The 26,000-nt window shown below is 42.0% G+C and overlaps 1 long non-coding RNA gene across 1 annotated transcript in view; it reads left to right on the top strand.

Moving 5' to 3' along the window:
* The first annotated feature begins 1,730 nt into the window (after nt 1-1,730).
* LOC121278663 overlaps nt 1,731-26,000 on the top strand; it is a 114,534-nt gene continuing 90,264 nt past the window's right edge. Inside the window, exon 1 of the long non-coding RNA XR_005943254.1 lies at nt 1,731-1,908. This is a non-coding gene — a long non-coding RNA (uncharacterized LOC121278663). The remainder of the gene's footprint in view (nt 1,909-26,000) is intronic.

The raw sequence follows: 26,000 nt of genomic DNA, 5'->3' as shown, positions 1-26,000 counted from the left end.
TTTCTGACCTTGTATAGTAAAGTTTATTTTTGTTTGTTTAAAACCCGTGGAATCTTGTGGCTAATTTCACTGAGAAGTGTCTTGAATCTCAAACTTTGCCTTCTTTAAACAAAATGTGATTTGATCCCTAATATATCTTACCAACAACTTGGGGGTCATAAAATTTTTTAAATTTTAAAATTCTGATTCCCAACCCTAACCCACACCATCCCTTGCACTTCCAGTTTTAATGGAGGTGGGATAAGGTGGGGGCAGGCGTACAACCCATTCCTAGGAGGTGGCATTTTAAATATTATAATAAGGCTGTGTGCCTTATTTGTATTTACCATTTGAAATTTAAGTCCGGCTGGTTTCCCAAGCTTCAAGACACGTGGCAGCTAAACCAAGTTGAGGGACGGCTGAATCAGGAAGTAATTGCCTTTCTACCTGCTTTTTGTTCCAGCATGCCTGCCTGGCCACCATCTCATCTCCCCCCATCCTTAGAGATTAGAGAAGGCCCCTAATCTCCACCCACAAGCCTTCATTCTTATCCCTAGAAGGCATCCAATCCCTCCCTCAATGTCCCTGCCATGGGGCCTCCAATCTCTTCCCCCAAATAAGGCCTCCAATTCCTCATGCTCCAACCTGCCTCCATAGAGGCCTTCAACTTTCCCCACACTCAGGCCTGCAATCTCTCTTGGAAATGTAACTTTTTGCTTTCCCTAATTCTGTAACCTCCTGCAACCCTACAATATCCCACTACTTCCACCCACACCATACTGCTCTGCCCTTCCCTGAATTATCAATAATTTTAAGTCTGGCCTCTTTTGCATGCTTGCAAAACTATTGCAAGGTGTGCCTTAACCCAGACTGCTATTTCTGGAATTCTCTCCCAAACCCCTCACCCTCTCCACTTTAAAGACCCTCCTTAAAATTCACCAAGCTTATCCCTAACATCTGCTCCTCTGGTTTGAGGTCCAATTTTTTAATACACCTCTGTGAAGAGCTTATGAATGCTTTTCTCTGTTAATGATGATGCTATACAAATGAAACCTTTAAAAAATATTTTGACGCTTTGTAGTGTGATGGCTGGAGAGTGACAACTGTGTTCCAGCTACAAGACTTTTACATAGTCAAGTGTGTATCTCACACCATTTACGTTGAGGCACTTAACATAATTATTGCAGTCATTTCATGCCGATTCAAAAAAAGTAAAACAATTTAAAGTTATTTTTATTTGGAGTATTAGGAAAAGCTGGATCTGAACAGAACCTTCATTCCAGAAACCGATAATCCTTTTAGTTACAATAACATATTATGTCACGCAAATGCTTTATTTCAACAGTCGCCTTTAGGTCACCAGATGTCAGCAACCTCACAGCCAAAACTAATATGAATGAAATCCTTATACTGGCAACTCACAGGAAAGACTTACCATATATGGAACACGTCTTGCATGACATCACTGAACTTCTGACTCAAAAGAGAAAAATATTTTGCATTTAGCCTAGCAGAACAGATATTGGCTTAAAAAATCCTTTTAGCTAAATCAATCAAACTGAATGCACTGTTCTGATCGAGCCATTATATTTAAATTTTGAGGAACCCTATTTTCCTAGGGTTGAGGCAATGGATTGATCCAGAATCTCCCAGGAGATATTGTCCATTCCAGGTCTTTGTAGCAGCCTTTGTTCCTCCATCTATATATGTATTATTTTTTCTCTCTGTCGACATTTGGTGCTGCAGTGGCTCTGAAGTGCAAGCTGTAGAGACTGTGAGAATGTGCTTCACCATTCCAGTTCAGTAAGTGCTATACAGTGAATGCATCAATCCCGCTGGACAACTGCTGTTTACTAGACAGAGCACCGTTCAGGATTCGGTGTATTCTCTACACACGTGCTCAGAACAGAGAGTGATCCTTCTGGATAGGTGAGTGCTTTTGTTTTTATATTAGCTGCTAAATCCAATCTTTTTGACTGTCGCCATCCTCATTCTGGGTCAGGCTCAGTTCATCATATTACATTTGCACAATATTTATAGGTCCACAGCCAGGCGGAATGGTGCAATAATGTAAACTCACAGCAAGATTGTGTCTTCTTAATATTTCCTCCAGTATAAAGCACACATATGGGGTACAAAAAAGACCAGAGTTGGTTTTGCCTATTGAACAACACTATTTTGAAGGTATTTTATAGATGACTTGGCTTGCTTAATTATATTTCTTTCACACAAAGCAGAAAGTCAATCAAACCCATTCTATTATATACAACTGCCCCAGGGATGGTTTTACACACATGATTTGAAAGTGGTGTACTTGCAGAATTGATTTGGAATAATACCTATGTAAAGCGATGGGTGTTTTGAATCCATTGGAAATGAAACCAGCCTAAACTGCAGAGGAATTGGTTCCGATATATGATGATCCAGGTTCAGGATAGTCACCTTTCACAAACTAAGCATTTGTTTAAGGAAGAGCCTTTCAGCTTTGAAACAAATGCGTGATTTGTGAAGTGTGCTTTTGATTTTAACATCCAGCGTGAAAGCTGTAAATTCCCTTGCTGTAGAAAAGGCAAATTAAAGCTGTATCCAGAAGTACAATAATATTATTTAAAGATACAAGTTTTTAGCCTTATCAGCATATGTGTCAGATGTAGAGATTATAGAATGTGATGACAGATGGGTTTCAATTTCTTTTGTGGCTGCTGCTTACACCTATCAGCTGCACTTATTTAAATAGTCAGACCTTGTATATGCAGCACATGGGTGCCTATAGAGTAATTAGTGGGATCTGTCAGCTTTTAATTCTAGCTCATCTATTGGCTTAAAATTAGAAATAACTGACTTCCTTAACATTCATTGTTTGACTGTGTTCAGAATGTACTCTGATGGATATGGCTGTGCCTGGACAGGGGTGTGAAGCTATCATCTACATTCCTTAAGATAGTGAAGTCTGAGGAACGTTAACTGGTTTGGGAATGTTTCCAAATCATTAGACCAGAAGGTTGACCAATGTAGCAAATGAGCAGAGTAAGTACACTGAGAAAAACATGTTCGTCAGAAATCTTACAGGATCCTAATGGTATTCTATGCAAAAATATTTCAGGGGCTCAAAGGATTCCCACTAAAATGTTTGCAGCCTTATGAAGAATTTCTGCTACATCCTTGGAGATTTATTAGTTATATTTTGAGATATTTTATAAGACAATAGAAATGTAAAACCTCGTAAGAGATTTAAGCAGAATAATTGGATTGATTCAGATCCATGTAAACTGAAAAGCAGTGTTATGAATGTATGCTTATATAAATAAACTGACTCCCCCACTTCCTTCCACCTACTCCATAAATTGGATTTTTTTCTTTCCTATCTTGCCCCAGTAATCTAGTGAAAGCATTATCTGAAGGAAGCATGTAGTGCAGTGGTTACATTTTATGTTTGTAATAGCACACAGTGACAGGAGTATTAGGCTTTAACACTAACAAAAGGTGACAGCCACAGTGCTATCAGAACAGTTTTACCATAAAAGAGGTAAAAGCCCAGGGCAGTTGTACACGTGACTGCCGTTATCCTTTTCCTAAGCTGTGTTAATGCATTTTGCCAGCTCATGGTGTGCTGTTTGTTGACTGTCAAACTATAGTGTTTTATTGTTTGATGAAACCAGATATAGAGCGATAGCTGGTTAGTGATGCACAATCCTCAGCTAGTCTGGCGCCAATATATGCAAGAGTAGTTTACACTCCTTGAGTAATCCATCCTCCAACATTCAATACTTTACACATTATGCATGAAGTTTGATTTCTTTTAATTTGTCTTGTTTCTGAAAAATATGTCAAGGTTTTGTCATTGCAAGTAGAGTGCATGGAGAAACAGGTGGTTTGTAATTAAGAAATAGCAGATGTATATTGTCAGTAGCACATAATTGTTATAGGTATGTGATGTCAGAGGTGTTCAATTTTAATGGATACAATTGTGATTCATGGAATCACAAAATATTCATAATAGAGATGTAGAACTAAAATGGATGCCTAAGTGCTGAACAATGGAAATATATTCCAGTTTTTTATATCAGACAGATAAGGCTTTTTCTCTTAAAAATACAAAATGATTAAAACACTATTGATTATGCTTTAGCAGTCTTTTGGTGAAGACTCAGTACAAAGGTAACTTGTTCAGCAAGAAGTACTAGAGTTGAAGAGGCAGTATGAAAATAGAAACAGTTAGGCTTGATAATTAAAAGCACACTTCAATTCCGATGTCTAGTATTTCTGATTTTTCTTGTTTCTCCACCCTATTGGATTACTTTCATTTTCTGCATTGTATTGCTATAGATTTTTTTACTCACTAAGAGGACAGGATGCCCTGGGCTGTGAGTACATCTGCAGTTATCATCAATGCCATTTCATAGTTGGCCAAAAAAAGGCTAGCTTGTATTTTCTCTAAACTCCATTGGTTCTGGCACCTATTGCTATTCCAACAGTTCTCCACCTACCAGCTTGATTGAAAACCAATGAATCTTGCTTCAGTTAGGAAAGACTTTTAATGGCAATTCAGATTCAGGTTCGAACTTGTGATTCTCTAGCTGGAAGTTCAATGTTAATACTGCTTACATTGCATATTACAGATTGAGCTAGCTTCTGAAGGGTCTTGGCTACTGTGTTGCACATTTAGTATGAGTGCTGCACTGTCTTATACAAGCATCAATCATGCAGTCATAATATGTATTATAGGAGTGACCCATGTGCATGACATGATACTCTATGTGTACTGCATGATACAATATGAGGCAGATTTCTGCTGTGGGCTGTAGTGCAGGTGCGTTGTATTTATATGTATGTTGGTTCATACAATATAAAAAAGTTGTAATCAAAGTAAGAGAATTTGTAGATGAGGCAGTTTCATTCTGTGAGCAGTGGACATTGCTTGTGCTTTAATTACAGCCCACAGCAGAAAGTTGCCTCAACATGCAGCACATTCTAATGTCACATATGTGCATCGCTCATTCGATTCATGTTATTCCTCTCAAACATAAATACAGGTAGCTGCTAAGACTAATCATCATTCTCCCCCGTAATCTGGTGAAAATGGTTACTGTGAAGTGGCCTAACTTTGATAAAAAACTGTACAAATATTATACCGGCTTCAACGTTGACTGAGTAATTATTTTCATTTCAAAACTATTTTACATGATATGACTGTTGCTGAGGTAAAACATTAATTATTTTCGTTCCCATGAGTTGTATAACAAAAGTCACCAAATATCAGTGCTCCTTACAAAATGACTGGAATGCCGTGGCAAATTGTTAAATGATTATGGGATGTTTCCAGCCCATAGAGACTGCCTGGCAATGAAAAGATACATACAACTCCTACATCATATTTCTCCTTCTAAGGCTTCTGTTTCTGATGCTTATAAACAGAGTAGTGCCAAATTGAATGTACTGTGACTATCAGCTATCATTACGGGTTTATGGTACTGTTCGTGTTTTCATGGGAAATCAACGTAATGCAGTGTGCAACTGTGCTCCATATCCTTTATGGAAGTAGATATAAACAGGTTTTTCACCTCTATCACAGCCTGTATTAGAATAATTAATGCTACCAGTCCATTGATCGCTAAAGTGTTATAAAGTTTAAAATTAAAGTACAAACGGCTTATCTTCTTATAGCTAAAAGGTTTTGCAATACCCAAGGTGAAAGTTGTTTGTAAACCAGGAACGTTATGTAAACAATTATCTCAACTGTTTTTGTTTGATTACAAATACTTTAATTTTAATTCATATTTTCAAAAAATACAGCCAAATTATTGTACAAGAACATAAGAACAAATGCCATTATGTATGGCAATAACCAGGCCACAGACCTGACATCAACCCGAACTGAATAGAACGAATAAGAAGGGTTCCATAATTTCCTAATTTGTGTAATTTCAAAGCAATCTTACCTACAAACCACTGATTGTAGAATGGAGTGTTAGCAAAATAGGACACCACTTTTCCAATATAATTTTATTTTCCTAACTTTACCTTGTCCACTTCCAGCTATGGGCAGATCTTGACAAAACAGTGGACTTCCCCATGCCTACTGTCAGTGCTGCTATGCATTACTGTTAAGAAGCACATACTTTGTGGAACATGTTGGGCCTTTTGAGGGTCACTCCCCTCTATCAGTCTGCATACTCTAGTGCCTTGGTGGAGAACCAGCAAATTATAAATGATATAGAAATGGCAATCTGGACTTGGATCTCCACTGGATAGCAGAATGAGTGATTTGTACCCATGGTTGCCTATATGCTGAGACCTTGTCACCTATGACATTGGAGCCAGATGTGGAATGAAGGGCAAATGCTTTTCCAGAAGGGAGATAAAAATAGTCATTCTAAACCAATTCCTGAACACTTCCCTTTGACAAAGGTAGCACCTTGTTGCCCCTTCAGTTGAAATATGCAGGATGTGCAGAGACATAAAACAGGAGAGAAAGGAACATATTATGAATGATTTTTTCATTATTATAACCTGATATTTCAGTTATTTTTATTGGCTTGGCGCCACTATTTTCAGGGTCTGCAGTTTTCCCTATGGATGCTGCAATATCCTCTGGTAGGGAAGGACTAAAATGTCAAGAAGTGTAGGTTCTTGTTCATTTATATGCTGCCTTATGTTTAGATTTTATTTGTGTCTATTGGTTAGATGTATACAATAGGCAGATGACATAATTAGATTGGTAAACTGGAAGAGTGCAAGAGAATGTGGTAGGAAATAATCAGCAGAGGAGAGTGGGTACACATAGAGCAAATGAAACTTTATGGCCAGGATTTTCTGGCCCCTCAACAGCATGTCTCCCTCTGGTGGATGCGGCGAGCCATTTAAATCTCTATTCAGTTCGGCAGGACCGTAATATCCCGCCAGGCGGGAGGGGCTGAAAAATCCTGGCCTATGGGTCAGACTTTTGCTAGTGAAGCAGGCACCTTGAGTCAGGAAATTTCCAGAATCGTCAGACCTGCGTCAGTAAAAAGCGTCCTGATGCGCACAATTTCCACTCTGGGGCATCGGGGACAGGATAGGTTGGACTCACAGAGCCCGGAAGCAGAGGATAGGCAGCCATAGGCAGTTAGAAAGCCTACAGAGGTTCCCTGGGACTTCTTCCTAGGTGATTTGGAAGCTGTTAGGTCATCTAGCTCTGAGATTTCTCACACCTCCCCCATGCCCATGTAATGCCAATTCATGCCCCCACCCACCCCTTTGCTTCTCATAACCCCATGTCAACTCAATACCAACTTAAACCCCCACCACACATGGCCCCTCAGAGTCTTATGCCACCTTCTTAGCCACTCACCCAGTATCCGCAATGGCCAACCTTGGGAGCCATGTGGAGATGAAAAATAATCTCTAACAATGGGAGCACCACCATCTGCATGCACCATCCTGACTTGAAACTATATTGCCATTCCTTCACTATTGCGGTATCAAAATCCTGGAACTCCCTTCCTAACAGCACAGTGGGTATACCTACACCACATGGACTGCAGCGATTTAAGAAGGTGGCTCACCACCACCTTCCAAAGGGAAATTGGATTGGAAAATAAATGCTAGACTAGCCAGTGATGCCCACATCCCACAGACAAATAAATTTTAAAAAGTGAAATCCAGCTCTTACTGATACACACTTGATAGTGAAAATAAAACTGCCATTCATTAAATCAACTCAAAGCTTTTAAACCTCCTTAAGTGTTAATCTCTTATAAAAACAAACCAACTTCTATTCAGATCCCTCATTGAATACAGCTGATCCTTTAATAGCATCCTAAAACTGTTGATCAAACTGTGAACTCAGAACCCCCCTGTTGAGATATTATAGCTTTTAAAACTCAGCCAACATTTATAATGACAATAATAGCCCTTAGGAAATGTCAACAAAGCAATGTATTGAAACTGCATGACAGGCTGCTGTTTTTTTTCTTTTAAATTACACCAGTTGGCCTATCAATCAAAGCAGTTCAGCAGAGGGCTTTCAGCTTTTTAAAAATTGTTTGAAGAGTGGGGCATTTAAAAAACTTAAGATTATGAGACTTCAACAGTCATGAAGGGCTGATGAGGCCTGGTTATGTCTCCTCCATCAATTTGTGACTCCCACAGTGCCGGTTAAGGCCCTTGCAAAATTCAAAATGGGGTCTGTTTGAACTCAGCTCTAAATTCAAATGATCTTGCTGAGTTCAGGTTTGCTGCCTGTGTGAATCATGCCCCACCCTTTTCCCTGACGAGTAAAAATTGTATCTGTTGGAAGTGGAGGCGGAACTTCTGCACCTGGGTCCCACCCAACACTTTTTTAAAGGTCCACAGGATCCGGAAGGCTTTGAAAATCTAGCCCTATAGGTCCGATGAAGCAGTACATTTTGGATAAACAGGGATCAAAAAATACTAGAATCACACAATAGGAGAAAAGAAAGATCTCAGTACAGATACATAGATCATTATCATTAGGTTTAAAATGTAATTTAAAAGATAAATGTAATCTTGAACTTAATGTATTGAATACAAAAGTAAAGAGATGTTTATGAATCTGTAGAAAATGTTTGCTAATAAGATGTAGGAGTAGAAGTAGGCTGTTAGGCCCATCGACCTGATAATCCCCAACTCCACTTTCCTGCCTTTTCTTCATAACCCTTGATTCCCTTACTGATTAAAAATCTTTCTATCTCAGCCTTAAATATACTTAATGACCCAGCTCCAACAGCCCCCTGTGGTTAAGAATTCCACAGATTCACTACCGTCTGAACCAAGAAATTCCTCCTCATCTCTGTCTTAAAGGTGACCCCTTACTCTGAGATTATTCCGTCTGGTGGTCCTAGACTCTCCCACAAGGGGAAACAACCTCTCAGCATCTGCCATGTCAAGCCCCCTAAGAATCTTAACCTCTCCTCATAAGAAAATCCCTCCATACCTGGAAACAACCTAGTGAACCTTCTCTGGACTGCCTCCAATGCCAGTATATCTTTCCTCAGATAAGGGGACCAAAACTGTTCACAGCATTCTAGGTGTGGCCTAACCAGCACTTTGTATAGTTTTAGCAAGACTTCCCTATTTTTATACTCCATTCCCTTTGAAATAAAGGCCAACATTCCATTTGCCTTCCCTATTACCTGCTGAACTTGTATGTTAGCTTTTGAGATTCATGCATGTTGACTCCCAAATCCCTCTGTTCTGTAGTTTTCTGCAGTCTTTCTCCATGTAATTAATAATATTCAGCTCCTCTATTCTTCTTGCCAAAATGCATAACCTCATATTTTCCCATATTATTATTCCATCTGCCAAGTTTTTGCCCACTGACTTAACCTGTCTATATCCCCCTGTAGACCCTTTGTGTCATCCTCACCACTTGCTTCCCATTTATTTTTGTGTCATGTTAAGCTGTGTATTTTTGGACACTTCCCTGTAGAAAAAGTTTTGAAGCCATAGAAATTGTGCAAGGAAAATGCTAGGGGCAAGAAAAAAATCTTGAGCTGTGTTCATTGGAGAAAGGAAAGGTTAAATGCAGATCTGGTAATCAAAATGGCCAAAGTTCTGAAAGGGCTTGAGTGGGTAAATTGTGAAAGATTATTTTCATTGGTCAGTAACAAAGAAGAGTGAAGTTAGGATTCATGTTAACTGCATGAATTAGTGTACTTATTTCCTGCAGAAAGAATGTGGAATACATTCTGATAAATAACACTTGAAGCTGGGTCAGTCACAACTTTTAAGGGGCCATTGCATAAACATTTGAAGAAGAAAACTATTAAAGGGTACAGAGAAGGTGCAAAAAGAGAGGAAGTCTTGAATTTATAAAGTGCCTTTCGCAGCCTCAGTAATGCCAAGATGCTTTCCAATTAAGCACTTTTGAAGATGGCTACAGTTATAATGTAGGAAATAAGGCAGCCAATTTGTGCACAGCAAGCTCCCATAAACAGCAAAATGATAATGATCAGATTTTTTTTAGTGATGCTGAATGGAGGATAAATATTGGTCAGGACAACAGGCTTAACACTCTTGCTGTTCTTCTAAATAGTGTCAAGGGATCTTTTACATCTGATTGAGAGAGCAGACAGAGCCTCTCAGGGCCGCATTTCAACATCTCATCCAAAAGTTGGCACCTACAACAGCACAGAATTCTTTCAGTACTGCACTAGAGTGTCAGCCTAAACTTTTGTGCTCCAGTCTTTGGACTGGGACATGAATCCACAAGTTTTTGATTTAGAAGATGAGGTGCTGCCAACTAGGCCCTGGCTGATACTTAAATTCAGGGAAATGGAATTAAGTAGTGTGGACTAATGTGGACCTGGCATCAACAAAGGCACAATGGATCAAATGGCCTTCTTATGTGCTAAAGTTTCCATGGGGGAGATTTTATACTTTTGTGCTTGTGACATCTGTTCATGAAATCAGAGATGCTAAACCCGTGGTTTACTGCCTATTAAATTTAATTTTCTGCTGGGAGCAATCTTCCCGAATAATTAATAAGAGCCACTGGTTAAAATTACAATAACTTGAACACTAATCAGAAAAATGCAAACTTGGAAGGGCAAATTAGATTTCACAATAAGATGCTCATAATTACATAGAATCCTCTTTCATGAATTGTAAAATCAGACCTTGAACTTGCACATGCAAATGTATATTTCCAGATATCTGTATGTTCACACATCTTACTATACATACACCTTATACCAATATAGAAATACATGCAAATATATATGCACATACACTTCTTGCACATTAAAAACCAGACCTTTGCCTTGCACAGTGTAGAAATAAAAATGTTTTCAGCATCAACAGGACAGGAAGACGGGAAATGCAGTGTGGGGGACAGCATAATTATCTTAAGGAATTGTTACTCCGAGTGTGTGAGGTACTTTTCCTTTTTTAAAAAAAAAAGATTTGTTAAAAAACTCTCAACACCAATGCATTGGTGTGACATTTAGAAATGTACGTGTGAGAGCATGACGGTTTAAATTGCATCAGTTTCACACCCTAATGCGTAAGACTTGACAGATCTGAAACATTCATCATCAACAGTTTTTGAATCTGTGTGTTGTCTCCTCATAAAATTATAAAGGACATTTCAGCATATCTTTCACTGATTTCACTTTTAAAAATTTTGCGTTAAAATTAGCCACCATCTACATCTTTATACATGCTGCAGGTATACCTAGAAGAAGCATAATTTGTGATTTACTATTCTTTTTAATTCTTTCACGGGGTGTGGGCATTGCTGTCAAGATGAGCATTTGTTGCCCATCCCTAACTGTTGTGTTTTGCTAGGCCGTTTCAGAGGGCAATTAAGAGTCAACCACATTGCTGTGGGCCTGGAGTCACGTGTAGGCCAGACCAGGCAAGCATGGTAGATTTCCTTCCCTAAAGGGCATTAGTGAACCAGATGGGTTTTTACACCAGTTGATGATGGTTTCATGGTCACCATCACTGAGACTAGTTTTCATATTCCATACTTTATTAATTGATTTAACTTCCACCAGCTACCTTGGTGGGATTTTAACCTGTGTCCCCTGAGCATTAGCTTGGGCCTTTGGATTACTAATCCAATGACATTACCACCACACCACCACTCTCCTCAATGATTCAACTCTCATCTTTTGTTTAATTTGACTCTTTACCTTCCCACTGTCTGTTGCTGTTTGATAACTTATTTGGTGTTTTAAACTTATATTTAAGATTTATTATGTAGCAATCAGAGTATTTATTTAGCCGTACAATTTGTACAAATGTTGCCTGCACCACATCTATTTTATCTTGCTTACTTTGAGAAATAAATTTGCATTAATGCCCTATATTTTTTCTGAATCTAGCATTTGTTTTGCCTGAATGCCTGTGAAGCTGGCTTTAAGAAGAACCTTGGTGTTGGTTTGACAGCCCACCTATTGAATCTGTAACGATGGCAGAATTGCTGATGACATTTCTCTAGCACATTTATTTGCCGCTGCTTCACAGTCGAGGTCTCACTGCAGTACAGGAGTGTGGTGATGTCAACTGCTCCATACACAAGGACTTCGTTGATTTGTTGAGCTCTTTGTTTTCAAACACTGGTTGCTGTAGCTTGTAGAAGGCTGAGCTGGCACAGCTGATCCAGTGTTGGATCTCATTGTCAGTGGTGGCTTTTTGAGTGAGGTGGCTGCCAAGATATGGGGAATGCTCAACATTTTCCAGAGTGTCTCCTTCAACATATATGGGAGGTGGAATATTTGGCTGACCAGGTGTGGGTTGATATGAGTTTTGTTTTAACATTCAAGGACAGGCTGCGTTTCTTGTATGCGGAATTGAAAAGATTGAGAGTAGTTTGCAAATCTGGTAGAGAGTGGGCAACGACACTGCGGTCATCCGCAAACCATAGATCATGTATGTCTATGGTGGTTAGTTTAGTTTTAGCATGGGGGCAACTGAGGTTAAAGAGTTTTCCATCTAGGTGGTATTTAATACTGACACCAGAGGTCAATTGATCTTTGATGATATGAATAGCCATTGTCAGGTGGATGGTAAATCATATGGGGCCTATCACACAGCCTTGCTTGACACCAGTCTGGATTTTGAAGGCATCTGTTTCAGATTTCCCACTTAAGACAGCTGCAGTCATATAATTATGAAGCACTTGCAGGACTGTGATGAAATTTTTTGGACATCCAAATCTTTTGAACACAACCCGCAGAGCCTCACAATTTACTGAGTCAGATGCTTTGGTCAGGTCAGTGAATGCAATGAAGTGTTCCCGGTGTTGTTCTCAATTATTTTCTTGAATTTGTCTGGCAACAAAGGCCATGTCAGATGTTCCGCTGGTAGGTGTAAAGCCACAATGTGTCTCTGGGAAGATTTCCTCAGTCACAGGAAATAGGCGATTCAGGAGAGCGAATGTCAGGATTTCCCCGCAATGGAAAAGAGGGAAATACCTCAATAATTTCCACAGCTTGATTCATCTCCCTTTTTGAAGATAGTTACAATTGTTGCATTCCTGAAGTCGGGGAGGGTGGAATTCTTTTTATATTAGCGAAAGTCCACCAGTTTTGAAGACCTCGGCTGGAATACCATTGGAGCCTCAGGTTTATCATCTGTTTGATTGCTTGTTGCAGCTCTACCATCGATGGTGATGGCTCACCCATGGAGGTTTCTACTACAGGGTATTGGGGGCTAGCTGGAAAGTATCAATTGTCACTGTTGTTTCATGGTTGATGAGTTGTTGAAAATATTCTTTCCAGCACTGACAGACAGCATTGTCATCCTTAAGAAAGGAAACACCATCTTGTGAGCAAAGGGTCTTTTGCCCAGTGTCCTTGCCATATAGGAGAGATACTAAATGAGTACTTCTCATCAGTATTCACCAAAGAGAAGGACTTAGTGGTTGATTTGTCTAGAGAAGAGTGTGTAGATAGCCTAGATCATGTTGAGATCAAAAAAGAGGAGGTGTTAGGCGTCTTGAAGAATATTAAGGTGGATAAGTTCCCAGGGCCAGATGGGATCTACCCTTAGTACTGAGGGAGGCAAGGGAGGAGATTGCTGTGGCCTTGACAGAAATCTTTGTATCCTCACTGGCTATGGGTGAGGTCCCAGAGGACTGGAGAATGGCCAATGTTGTTCCATTGTTTAAGAAGGGTAGCAGGGATAATCCAGGAAATTACAGGCCGGTGAGCCTTACGTCAGTCGTAGGGAAATTATTGGAGAAGATTCTTTGTGACAGGATTTACTACCATTTGGAAGCAAAGTGAGAGGCAGCATGGTTTTGTGAAGGGGAGGTTGTGTCTCACTAACTTGATCGAGTTTTTCGAGGAAGTGACAATGATGATTGACGATGGAAGGGAAGTGGATGTTATCCACGTGGATTTCAGTAAGGCCTTTGACAAGGTCCCTCATGGCAGACAGGTACAGAAGGTAAAGTCGCATGGGATCAGAGGTGAGCTGGCAGGATGGATACAGAATTGGCTTGGTCATAGAAGACAGAGGGTAGCAGCTTTTCTGAATGGAGAGCTGTGACTAGTGGAGTTCCACAGGGATCAGTGCTGGGACCTTTGCTGTTTGTAGTATAAATAAATGATATGGAGGAAAATGTAACTGGGCTAATTAGTAAGTTTGCAGATGACACTAAGGTTGGAGGAGTTGCAGATAGTGAAGAGGATTGTCAAAGGATACAACGGGATATAGATCAGTTGGAGACTTGAGCGGAGCAATGGCAGATGGAGTTTAATCCGGACAAATGCGAGGTAATGCATTTTGGAAGGTCTAACACAGGCAGGAATTATACAGTAAATGGCAGAACCCTTAAGTGCATCAATGGGCAGAGGGATCTGGGTGTACAGGTCCACTGGTCACTAAAAGTGGCAACGCAGGTGGATAAGGTAGTCAGGAAGGCATATGGCATGCTTGCCTTCATTGGCAGGGGTATTGAGTATAAAAGCTGGGAAGTCATGCTGCAGCTGTATAGAACCTTGGTTGGGCCACACTTGGAATATTGTGTGTAATTCTGGTCACCCCATTACCAGAAGGATATGCAGGCATTGGAGAGGGTGCATAGAAGGTTTACCAGGATGCTGCCTGGTCTGGAAGTTATTAGCTATGGGGAGAGGTTGGAGAAACTTGGATTGTTCTGACTAGAGCGACGGAAATTGAGGGGCGACTTGATAGAAGTTTACAAAATTATGAGTGGCATGGACAGAGTAGATAGCCAGAAGCTTTTTCCCAGAGTGGAAGAGTCAATTACTAGAGGACATAGATTTAAGGTGAGAGGAGAAAACTTTAGAGGAGTTGTGCAGGGCAAGTTTTTTATGCAGAGGGTAGTGAGTGTCTGGAATTCGCTGCCAGAGGAGGTGGTGGAAACAGGTACAATAGTGGTATTTAAGAGGCAGCTTAACAAATACATGAATAGGATGGGAGTAAAGGGATATGGACTCCAGAAGTGCAAAATGTTTTAGTTTGACAGGCAATATGATCGGCACAGGCTTGGAGGGCCAAAGGGCTTATTTCTGTGCTGTACTTTTCTTTGTTCTTTGTTCTAAAGATAGCTCTGGTGGCTTCAAAAAAACTTTTCATTTTATGATGGTCAGCAACATATTGTTGGATCTCTTAGGCTTTCTCTGCCCACCACATGCCCTTTACCTTCTGGATTTGTCTTTGGGCATCAGCCTTGAGCTGTTGGAATGCTGACTTCTTAACAATGTTCTAGGAGGTCACATATTTCAGCATTGTTTTCATCGAACCTGTCCAGGTGATGATGATGTTGTTCAAACCCAATGGTCTAGACACTGCAGTCTAGCACAGCTGACTTTATTTGATCCCACTGTTCTGGAATTGAGTTGGATCTGAAGAATTTCCAGATTGGTGTGAGCTGCACTTGAAATTCCTCTCCTCAGTTGGGCTGCTTTAGGGCTGAGACATTGATCTTCTTCCTTTTGGACTTTTGATTCATGCAATATCTTGGTGTTAGGTGAGTATTCATCACCAATTGAACAATCCGATAATCAACCCAGCAGGCATCAGTTCTCTGCATGGATTGAGTGTTACAGACATCACTTAGATCTTTGATTGAACAATTACATAATCTAGGAAGTGCCAGTGCTTTGATCTAGGATGCCTCAATGTGGTCCTTCTGGGAAAAGAGGGTGTTTGTTATAATTATAAGTAGGCCACACTGAGCATTTTGTCAGCAGGCGGACACCATTTGCAATGGTTTCTCCCACCCCATTTTTCCCAGTGGCTCCTCTCCAGACATTGGTGCCCCACAACGATGATGTTTTCTTCTTTTGGGATGACAGCGAGAACTTCACCAAGGTAAGATTGGAACTTTTCCTTAACATCTTGATTGGAATCTAGGGTTGGGGCATAAGTGCTGAAGATGGTGGCATGTTGGTTATGGCTGAACTGTTGGTGAAGTGTCATGAGCCTTTAATTTATACAATTGAGGAGTTCTGACAATGCATCCAAAATCACATTCCAGATGACAAAACCAAAACCAAAATCTCCATGGACTCGAGGGTCACTGTCAGCCTTTCCTTTCCAATAGAAAGTGTATCTCCCTGCTTCTTCCTTCAGCCACTCTTCCTGAGGAAGGCAGGTCTCACTGAGGGCAGCGATGGTAAGCAAGTCCTGAATGAAGTGCAGATGAGATTTGTGTTGGGACCTGTACTATTACTAATTTACATGGTTCAGAAGCTCAGTGGAAACTGATGAAATTCATGCATGGTAACTGATTGGAAGAGGCATTTCCATTTGGCCAGGCAGCCCCACAGCTACAAAACAAGTTCATCAAAAAAAGGTAAGTCGGTGTGTCAGTGGCAAAGTGAATGCAGGCAAGCGTAAAGTACTAGACTTAAGAAGAAAGAATAAACAGCATGGATGCTCTATAAAAGAAAATTAACAGAGTTTTGGGTTCATTATTAGACTCGGTTTCAACAGCTCTGAAATTGTGTGGTGTCTACAAAATTTGTAGCCCATCCCTATTTATCCAGAGAAGGTAGTGGTTGGCCTTGAATCACTGTCCACGTGGTGAACATACTCCCACAGGGCTTTGATAAATCTTTATAGTGACTTGCTAGGCCATGTCAGAAGGCAGTTAAGAGACAACCACATTCGTGTAGGATTGGAGTCACATAACAAGATCTGGAAGTGTGAACAGCTTTGCTCCCTTAAAGAGATTAGTGAAGCAGTTGGGTTTTTACGTGGACAATTATACTGATACGTCCTTTTTATTTTCAGATTATTTTGAAACTGAATTCAATTTCTAAAACTGCCATGCTGGGATACAAACTCACAAAGTTAGAAATTGGACCATGCTGTTTTTTGGGCGAGGGGGAGGGGGGTCACAATTTGTGACCTGCCCATATCTGTTGACATGGAGATAGCCACGACACAAATATGATGCTGCTTCCTCATTTACTTGATTGTAGCGTTGGTCCAGGTGGAGCCCATGCTGCTGGCTACCTGAGCACTCAGGATGGGCCGAACCGCATTCACAGAGAACAGATGCTGAAGACAGCCTGGCCTTTTTAAAAACAAATCTGTCCCTCTTCACAGGAAGCTGCAGTGAATCACAGGAGGTTGCTACTGTGTATACTATTGTTACAACTCTGAATCATAGAATAGAATCATAGAATGGTTATGCACAGAAGGACGGCATTCGCCCCATTGTCTCTGTGCCTGCTCTCTGCAAGAACTCAGAACTGCTGCCTGTCCAATCAATGCATATGCAGGAAGAGAGAGAGCAACAGTACAGGACTAATGAAGAGGCCCCATGACTTGATCTGGCACTCAAAGCCACCAGCTCAGATACTGGCACTGTGGCTACCTCAGAGACAAGTTTAGAGTTGGGCTCAGCATGTGTTGAGTACTAGGCACAAGTGGGCTGCAGCCAGACCAGGGAGTAAGGATGGTTTGTATGTCAGCTTATTGGAAGGTGTGTTCACAATTGTCTTCTGCTACAGGGACCTCAGATGAGGACCCCGTTGGATGGCATACAGGAGAATGCTAATGAGTGCGCACACCAAGATGCTGGTGCCTTTGCTGCCTTGTCAGACAGCCTTCTGTCAATGTCAAGGAGCATGAAGGTTTCTGGCTCCAAGTTGGTAGAGGTTGTTACATAGAGTGTCCCTTTCTGCAGCCTATGCTCCATCTCCTTGTTATCCTGCAGACCCAGGGACACTGCAATGGCAGCCCCTATATTTATTGCAGCCTTTATGTGGACAGGTCACCGAATCCTCTTTCCTCCTATGAGGATGCAGCAACACTCTCTGCCAAATTCAGGAACTCATCACAACATCCCCAAAAACATTTCACTGTACTCACAGACACTTTGTAACAGCAGCAGTTATTTAAAATTACCTTTCCTGCATTTTGGGTGCATGGCCTTTTAGATAATGCTCGTGTAGGGCACCTCTTGTAGCTGAATGCATGTACTTTGGTGAGTGACAAGTGAATGTATTGAGTAAAGCTGCATGGTCCAAGTTCACAAATCAGCCGGTAGGGCTTAGTGACATCATAACAGCGCCAGTTTGGAGGCACCTGGCACATACACAGGACGCCCACGTACAGGTCATGCCAGACATGGTTGGAGGTGCAGCGCGTCTTACTTGGAGGATTTCTGGCTTTCATGGAACCATCTTCGCTCGAACCATGGATCTGAATTTTGTGCTAATTTCTCTAGATTATTGATCCCAGTTTCTGGTACAGTTACCACTACCCTACACTGAATGCATGCAGGTATGCAGAATTCAGGGATAGTGTATAACATTGGTAAATGTAGGGTAACGATGACAGGAATAGAAAGAGATTGGGAGCTATCCATGATAAATCCCAAAAGATTCAAACTCCATATCAACTGGCTGCACCTGAAGGGAACAGGCTTTTGGACTGTATTGCATGGACTGTTCAATATAGAAGAAGGGCTGTGATAACAGGGTTTATTTTTTGGTGCCACTCTTCAAGAAGGATATTTTGGATCGAGAGAAATGCAGCGAGGAGAATCCCTGGTCAACGTGCATTTAACTTTGCTTTTATAGTCATTCATGTGTTTGATAATGGATGTGAAAGCTGTGGACTGTAGGACAATAAATAATGAACTAGACAGGTGGATAGAGCTGTGGCAAACGGAGTTCAGTCTGGAGAGCTGTGAGGTAATGCATTTGGAGAAGGTTAACCCAGCAAGAGAATGTGCAACAAATGGTACAATACTGAGCAGTGTAGAGGAACAGAGGGACCTTCGAATGCGTGTCCAGAGAACCCTGAAGGTGGCTGGAAAGTTAGATAAGATGGTCAAGCTGGCAGACGGGATACTGAGGCAGAGAATATAAGAGCTGGAAGGTTATGCTGGAACTGTATAAAACACTAGTTCCGCTTCAGCTGCAGCACTGCATAGAGTTCTGGTCACTGCATATTAGAAAAGATGTGATTGAACTAGGGAGGGTACAGAGGAGATTTATGAGGATAAAAGCAAAATACTGCAGGTGCTGGAAATCTGAAACAAAAACAGAAAATAGCTGGAAAAACTCAGCAGGTCTGACAGCATCTGCGGAGAGGAACACAGTTGACGTTTCAAGTCCGTATGACTCTTCATCAGAACTAAGGAAACAGAGAAATGAGGTGAAATGTAAGCTGGTAGAGGGGGGTGGGACAGGTAGGGCTGGATAGAGGGCCAGTGATAGGTGGAGACAAAGAAGAGATTGCCAAAGATGTCATAGACAAAAGGACAAAGTGGGTATTGATGGTGGTGAAATTAGCTAAGGAATGTGCTATTGGGAAAATTAAGGGTAACAAGCAGGACAAACTAGTGGAAGATGGCCCTAGTGGGGGTGAGGTGGGGGGAAGTGATCAAAATGGGCTAAAAGGTGGAGATAAAACAATAGATCAAAATAAATTTAAAAATAGGTGGGAAAAGAAAAATATATTTTTTAAAAATAATAAGTTATTGGAAAAAGTGGGATCGGAAAGGGGGTGGGGATGGAGGACAGAGTTCATGATCTGAAATTGTTGAACTCAATATTAAGTCCAGAAGGATGTAAAGTGCCTAGTCGGAAGATGAGGTGCTGTTCCTCCAGTTTGTGTTGAGCTTCACTGGAATATTGCAGCAGGCCAAGGCAGACATGTGGACATGAGAGCAGGGTGGTGTGTTGAAATGGCAAGCGACAGGGAGGTCTGGGTCATGCTTGCAGACGGACCGAAGGTGGTCTGTAAAGTGATCACCCAGTCTGCATTTGGTCTCTCCAATGTAGAGGAGACCGCATTAGGAGTAGCGAATGCAGTAGACTAAATTGAGGGAAGTGAAAGTGAAGTGCTGCTTCACTTGAAAGGAGTGTCTGGGCCCTTGGACGGTGAGGTGGGGGGAAGTAAAGGGGCAGGTGTTGCACCTTTTGTGGTTCCATGGGAAGGTGCCGTGGGAGGGGGTTGAGGTATAGGGGGTGATGGAGGAGCGGACCAGGGTGTCCCAGAGGGAACGATCCCTGCGGAAAGCCGCCCGGAGGTGGGCGGGGGGGGGGAGGTGTGGTGGTGGTGATGGGAAGATGTGTTTGGTGGTAGCATCATGCTGGAGTTAGTGGAAATGGCGGAGGATGATCCTTTGAATGTGGAGGCTGGTGGGGTGATAAGTCAGGACAAGGGGGACCCTATCATGGTTCTGGGAGGGAGAGGAAGGTGTGAGGGTGGATGCGCGGGAGATGGGCGGACACAGTTGAGGGCCCTGTCAACTACTGTGGGTGGAAAACCTCGGTTAAGGAAGAAGGAAGACATGTCAGAGGAACTGTTTTGGAAAGTGGCATCATCAGAACAGATGCGACGGAGGTGAAGGAACTGAGAGAATGGGTTGGAGTCCTTACAGGAAGCGGGCTATGAGGAGCTGTAGTCGAGGTAGCTGTGGGAGTCAGTAGGCTTGTAATGAATATTGGTAGACAGTCCATCACCAGAAATTGAGACAGAGAGGTCAAGGAAGAGAAGGGAAATGTCAGTGATGGACCATGTGAAAATGATGGAGGGTTGGAAATTGGAAGGAAAATTAATAAATTTTTCCAGATCCGGACAAGAACATGAAGCAGCACCAAAGCAGTCATCGATGTACCGGAGAAAGAGTTGTGTGAGGGGGCCCGAGTAGGACTGGAACAATGAATGTTCCACGTACCCCATAAAGAGACAGGCAGAACTGGGGCCCTTGCCGTTACCCATAGCCACACCTTTTATTTGGAGGAAGTAAGAGGAGTTTAAGGAGAAATTGTTCATTGAGAGAACAAATTCAGCCAGACAGAGAAGAGTAGTGGTGGATGGGGATTGTTTGGGCCTCTGTTCAAGGAAGAAGCTGAGGGCCCTCAGACCATCCTGGTGGGGGCTGCAGGTGTAGAGGGATTGAACGTCCATGGTGAAGAGGAAGTGGTTGGGGCCAAGGAACTGGAAATTGTTGATATGATGTAGGGCATGAGAGGAATCACGGTTGTAGGTGGGAAGAGACTGGACAAGGGGAGAGAGAATGGAGTCAAGATAGCAAGAAATGAGTTTCGTGGGGCAGGAACAGGCTGACACGATCAGTCTGCCGAGACAGTCCTGTTTGCGGATTTTGGGTAGGAGGTAGAAGCGGGCTGTCCGAGGTTGGGAGCTATGAGGTTGGAAGCTGTAGAGGGAAGATCTCAAGAGGAGATGAGGTCAGTGACAGTCCTGAAAACAATGGCTTGATGATCAGTGGTGGGGTCATGGTCCAGGGGGAGGTAGGAGGAAGTGTCTGTGAGTTGATGCTCAACTTCTGTGAGGTAGAGGTTAGTGCGCCAGACAACAACAGCACCACCCTTGTCAACAGGTTTGATGTCAAAGTCAGGGTCGGACCTGAGAGAACAGAGTGCAGCAAGTTCAGAGAGAGACAGGTTAGAGTGGGTTAGAGGAGCAGAGAAATTGAGACGACTGATGTCACATCGACAGTTCTCAATGAAAAGATCAAGAGCAGGTACGAATCCAGAGGGAGGGCTGAGAGGAAGAAGGAGTCTACTAAACATTGCCAGCACTACTCAAAGTTGGCCCTGAAAGTTGTACCACCTGCAAATTGGAATACTTCTTTACTGCAAACTTTCTTTCAAACAGGAATCAGAGGCAGAAAAGGAGGGAAATGTGAGAAAGTTCCAAATCCTTGTACTTACTATCACTTAAACATGAAAGGATGAGCAAATTGTGGCAGTGTGATTTGCCCACAACAGGGGCAGGAAGGAAATGAGCAGAACTGTTCCTGGGAACAGGAATTCCATGGAATATTTCCCAGCTCTATTTTCCTTCTTCATCTGGAGATGCTTGAAAGTAAATGACACAATGGAAGAAAATCCACCCAATAATTTCAGTTCTTTTTATGTGATTTATCATTTCTGAAAAGGTAAGAGTGAAATGCTAAGAGTTAAAACTCCTGGCTTGGAACTTCATTTGACCCCAAGGGCAGGCTGGAGAACATGGCACAGAGTGCAGTTCCCCAATTCATGATCCTTCCAATTTTTCAATTGTAATGGCTGTAAAAGTGAAAGGGCCATGAACAAAATACCTTGATCTTTCTTCTAAATTTGCCTGCCAACCAGCCCCGCACTGCCTCCCCTCCCTGCCGCCCCCTGCCTCCACCCCCCCAGCCACCCACCCAGTCCCAGTGAGTGAAAATCCACAACAAGAGCACTAACTTCCAATATTTACCCACCCCTTATCATGCAGTATCATATTTCAGTTTGAGGCGTGTGACACAGCTGTTTTGCCTCTTTAACGTTGATCACCTCACCTTTTAATATACATTTTTTAAAAAGTGGAATAAGATGCTATTTTGAAACCTTGCGATTATAAGGATAAACTCACTGAGACCTACACTGTATTTTCTATGTTGTTAAATGCCATTTGCAGCATTAGTTTAAATCCTTTAAAAACTGAAAATCTCCATGATTGGAACATTTAGCGGTGGGTAAGGTTTTAGAAACAATAATCAGCAAAAAAGTCAACAGGCACTTAGAGAGGTTTGAGTTAATTTAAGGGAGCAGACACGGATTTGTAAAAGGCACATTGTGCTTGACTAATCTAGCTGAATATTTTGATAAAGTAACAGAGGTTGAGGAAGGGAATGCAATGGATGTTGTTGGTCAAGCAGTGTCTTAAAACCCATACAAAGCACTGGTTAACTAAATTGAGGCTCAAGGAATAGGAGGATCAGTGTCAGCTTGGACTTAAGGACAGAAAACAGAGATTGTGGTAAATGCTTGCTTTTCAGACTGGAGGATGGTAGACAGTGGTGTCCCCCAAGGTTCAGCGCTAGGACCACTGCTTTTTTGGATATTGGAATACAGAATAAAGTTCCAAATTTTGCCGATGGTACCAAACTTGAAGGGGTGACAAACAGTGAGGATGGTACTAATCAACTCTAACAGGACGTAGGTAGACTAGCAGAATGGGTGGACAACTGGCAGATGGAATTTAATACAGAGGAGTGTGAGGTGATGCAATTTGACAGAAGGGATAAGCAAAGTCAATGTATATTTAATGGCACAGTTCTTAAGAATGTACAGGGACAGAGAGACCTGGAGGCTTATGTGCCTAGACCTTTTAAAGGTGCAGGACACATTGTCAGAAGTCAGTGGAGGCAGCTGGTGATTTAAATGGCTAGTTGCGTCTGAATCACACACACGTGAACTCCAGTCTCACCCGTGTGAAAATGGGAAAAACTGGGTTCAAGGGCAGGACTTTGAAATTTTGTCCATTTCCAGGATTTTCGCCAAGAAGGAGATCCTTTCCATCATGGCTAAAATCCAAGCCTTAGCCTTTCTGCAATAGCACTTAGGACAAATGATTATTATAGACAACATCATAGAGAAATGAATACGGCTCAGACTTGGGGCATGAAGAAAGTTTCTAACTGGCAAATTCCCCTCCAACATTATTATTGTTGAATTCAGAGCTGTGTGTGAAAGCATGAACGTCATGAATGCCTTTCAGCAATGGACTCGGTAAAAGGAATCATGAGGTGATCAATTAAATGCAGCATAAAATTTTAGCTAATCACCACGACTGTGGGCTGACTTTAGTGCTGGCAGAGAAGTGGCAGTCTTGCTGCAGTCCCTTCCTGCTGAAGGGCTGGAAAACAGATCATGATCCTGCTTAAGCGGACAGAGGGACCTAGGACCACATCTCAATTGCAACTAATTAATCACTGGCTAAATGGTAGCAAGGGTGGGATGTGGTCCTTTAACTGGCCACTTCATTGGCTTAATTGGCCTCTAGGCGGAAGAGCCAGCCAGCACCATTCCCACCACTGGCAAGGCAAAATGGGGCTGGGGAGACGATGGGCATGCCACACACCCCGCCTTCCTGTACCATTTTAGAGTTTTACCCCTCTCCCTCTCCTGTCGCCTTGCTGCCCATAATTCAGTTCAGTAAGTTGATAACTAGCCTGTCACAGGCAGTTCACGCAAAAAATTCACGCCAGATGCTTTTGAGGATGTAATGCCTTGCAATTAGTTCATCTTCTGTGCTGTGCAATAGCTCTACTGCTCTAGAGTGTGCTATAATTAGTTCAATTTCTCTGCACATTTGAATGCTTTACATGCAGGGAGACAGGCTTTTCTCAAGGCTGAGAAAAATCAGAAAGCAGCAAGGCATTGTATAAGACCATTTGAGGCAGAATTTAATTCAGGAGATTTGGTTAATATAAAAAGAGGGCATAAGGAAAGTAAAGGCCCTGGTAAGGTAATCAGTTGTGATGATAAGTTAATACATTACTTCTTAAACATGTCAATCAAACTTTAAGGTTCATTCCTCATGATTAATCAGAATTAATTACAAAATTTTGGATGCTGACTAGCTGATAGCAGTAAACCTTATACCTCAAGTGCTCATGTGTTTTATTGCTGAAGATCCTGCTGTATAGTGGTAATATGATTAATTGTGACACACAGGACAAAGCTATCACATACAAAGGCCAATTGTCCAAAATGGGTACTTGGATGACATATATTCCAGAAGGATCTAATGAATGGAGGGATGTGATAATTGTGGGACATAGAGGAAAAACTACTGGCAAGTTCAAATATTTGTTGAATGTTCAGGATGATGGCCAAGAAGCAAGATCCATGGACTGGCAGAATGGTTTGGAAGAATGGAAAGCAAGAAAGTGCAGCACAGTGGGTCCAGAAATGACTCAAACAGCAGAAAATGTTCACCAAGAATCATAGAATGGTTAAATTGCAGAAGGAGGCCATTCAGCTGTTTGTGTCTGTGTTGACTCTCTACAAGAGCAACTCAGCTAATCTCACTCCCCCACCCTTTCCCGTGTAATATTTTTCTGTTCCGAAGAAACACAATTGAATCTGTCTCCAACACACTTGCAGGAAGTGTATTCCAGATCCTAACCAGCGCTGAATTAAAAAAAACTTTTCCTCATGCCAGCACTGGTTCTTTTGCTAATCATCTTAACTTGGGTGTCATCTGGTTCTCAACAGTTCTGCCAATGGAAACAGTTTATCCCTGTCTACTCTGTCTAGACCCCTCAAGACTTTGAACACCTCTATCAAATTGCCTCTCAACCTTCTCTTTGGAGAAGCTTTTTTTTAACCATTTAATCTGTCTATGTAACTAAAGTCCCTTGCCCCTAGGACTATTGTTGTAAATCTCTTTTGCACCCTCTCTAACGCCTTCACATTCTCGCTTTCGTGTAGTGCCCAGAATTGGACACAATATTTGGTTTAAGGCCAAACCAGTGTTTTATAAAGGTTCACCATAACCTCCTTGCTTTTGTACTCTATGCCCCTATTTATAAAGCCCAGGATCTGGTATGTGTTATTAACGTCTTTTTCAATCTGCCCAGCCACCTTCAACCATTTGTGTACATATACTCTCAGATGTCTCTGCTTCTGCACCATTTTTAGAATTGTACCCTTTATATTTTCTCTCCTCGTTCTTGCTGCCAAAGTGTATCACTTCACACTTTTCTGCATTAAATTTCATCTGCTAAGTGTCCCCTTATTCCACCAGTTTGGCCTGTGTCTTCTTGAAGTTTATCACTATCCTCTTCATTGTTTACAAGAGTTCCAAATTTTGTGTCTCATAGTGGGGTTGAGAGGGGCGGACAGGAGCGGGTACGGACCCGATTTGCGCCCCTGATGGGGTCCACGCCGCCATTTTATGTGGGCGGGCCAATTAAGGCCCGCCCCCCCCCCAGCGTGATGTGTGCCCGGAAGCGCTGTGCGCTCCCTGTGCAGGTGGGGAGGGGTTCCCTGAGTCAGGGCCTGCGCTTTTTCAAGCATGCGTGTAAAAGAGCGCAGAAATCTCCCAGAGGCCCAGAGCTGCCTCAGGGAGATTAGTTTAAGTTCCCAAAGTTTTAATAAAGAAAAGAAAAAATTTTAAGACATGTCTGAGCTCATGTGACACCATCACATGAGGGGACATGTTAATGAATTTTTACAAAAATTTTTATTCAATTTATAAACACTTCTTGAAACCCCATCCCGCCAGTGGAAGAAGTTCCATGAAAAATGCAAAGGCCGCCTGGGCTCTTCGCCTGCCCGCCAACCTTAAGGTTG

This window comes from Carcharodon carcharias, chromosome 6, assembly GCF_017639515.1.
Source record: "Carcharodon carcharias isolate sCarCar2 chromosome 6, sCarCar2.pri, whole genome shotgun sequence".
In the NCBI taxonomy this organism is placed as follows: domain Eukaryota; kingdom Metazoa; phylum Chordata; class Chondrichthyes; order Lamniformes; family Lamnidae; genus Carcharodon; species Carcharodon carcharias.
The sequence above is the reverse complement of the archived record's forward strand: the minus strand, read 5'-3'. Positions and strand labels throughout refer to the sequence as shown.